The sequence below is a fragment of the Antrostomus carolinensis genome, unplaced genomic scaffold, assembly GCF_000700745.2.
Source record: "Antrostomus carolinensis isolate BGI_N321 unplaced genomic scaffold, ASM70074v2 scaffold30414, whole genome shotgun sequence".
Classification (NCBI taxonomy): domain Eukaryota; kingdom Metazoa; phylum Chordata; class Aves; order Caprimulgiformes; family Caprimulgidae; genus Antrostomus; species Antrostomus carolinensis.
In genome coordinates this window covers 1-1,676 of record NW_010310612.1, presented here as the reverse complement: position 1 = coordinate 1,676, position 1,676 = coordinate 1, and positions in this window count along the sequence as shown.

Genomic DNA, 1,676 nt, shown 5'->3' with positions numbered 1-1,676 from the left:
AGTCGGGGAGGGCTGCGCTGCCGCAGAGCCCCTGGCCGGAGGGGAGGACCCTCCTGCACGAAGGCAGATCGCGCCCTGTGTCGGCATCACACAGCGATGGCCGGCTGCCCGGACGTGGGCCACCGTCCTCCTGATGCCAGTGGCCACGTTCACCGTCTGTGAACTGTGGGGACAGGGCTGGGGCTGCCCTGGGGAGAAGAGGTGGCTGGTGAGCCTCTGCCAAGGAAACAAACTGAAAACAAGGCTGGTAGTCGCTCAGCCTACACACCAGTTGTGTCCAAGCACAGGAGGTGACACTTAAAATTAAATATGTGTCGGGGGTGGGGGGGGTGGGGTGTCAAATGCCTTGACTTAAACAAGAGAAAAAAACCCCAAACAAACAAACAAAAAAACCCAAACAAACCCAGAGGATGATTTCTGTTCCTGCAATTTAGAGCAGTCTTGGCAGATATTACGATCTCACAAATGAAATGTGAACACTCAGGCAAGCCCAGTATATTATTCCTTTTCTAGCAGATTTGCACTGTTCACCTTTAGCAAGGTGAATCATCTATCTGGTGGGAAACGGGACCCGCTTGGATGAATAGTAGTGAAACTGTGTAAAACCCACGAAGGTGTCATAACCCCATGTACCAAGTGAAGAAATATAATTAACCCTCGTGTTGTTAATCATCCAAACTACAGAGGAGTGGAGAAACTGAAAACAAGCAATAGGGGCAGTACGGATGCCAATTCTGGAACAAAAAGAATTCAGAAAATCTCTCCATTTGCACAGGGCTTGAACGGTACTGAATAAAGCTGACAAGCCAAATGCCTCAGTGTCAAAAAAAAAAAAAAAAAAAAAAAAGATTATATAGAGCTATTTTTATTTAAATCTGGTCATTTCACTGCTGTCAAACTTTGCAAACACCTTCTAAAACTGTCAGGGCACATAATGAATCCACATGAAATACGTGATGGCTGAAGGCAGCTCGAGCCTGCGGCGAGCAGAGAAGTGTCGGCTCTGCCTCCGTGGGAGCGAGAGGCTGAGCTCCGCAGCGGCTGAGCTGGCCGCAGCCTCGGCCATCCCTCCCGCAGCCCCTTGCATGCAGGGAGCAGACCCTGCGTATTGGGGTGCCCTTCAGCCCCCCCAGCCCAGAGCTGCCACAAGGCGCTGGGCCGGGACAATGCTGCGGTCCCGGAGCGGGGAGAAGGGGATGGCTGAGCCCTGCAACACGGAGGCAAACCAGACCACCAGCTTTCCACACATTGCCGGCTGAAATTGTACAAAATCACACAGTGTGTTCGATGTGAATGGCAAGATCGTGCGGTGGTGATCAGGGAAGCGGGGGGTGGGTGGAAGAAGGGAAAGGAGGGAAAGAAGGGAAGGAAAAATAAGGAAAATAAGGGAAAGAAGGGAAGGAAAATGGAAAGGAAAGGAAAGGAAAGGAAAGGAAAGGAAAGGAAAGGAAAGGAAAGGAAAGGAAAGGAAAGGAAAGGAAAGGAAAGGAAAGGAAAGGAAAGGAAAGGAAAGGAAAGGAAAAAAAGGGAAAAGGGAAAAGGGAAAAGGGAAATGGGAAAAGGGAAAAGGGAAATGGGAAAGGGGAAATGGGAAATGGGAAAAGGGAAAGGGGAAAGAAAAAGGGAAAAGAAAAAGGGAAAAGAAAGGAAAAGGAAAGGGGGAAAAAGAAAAAGAA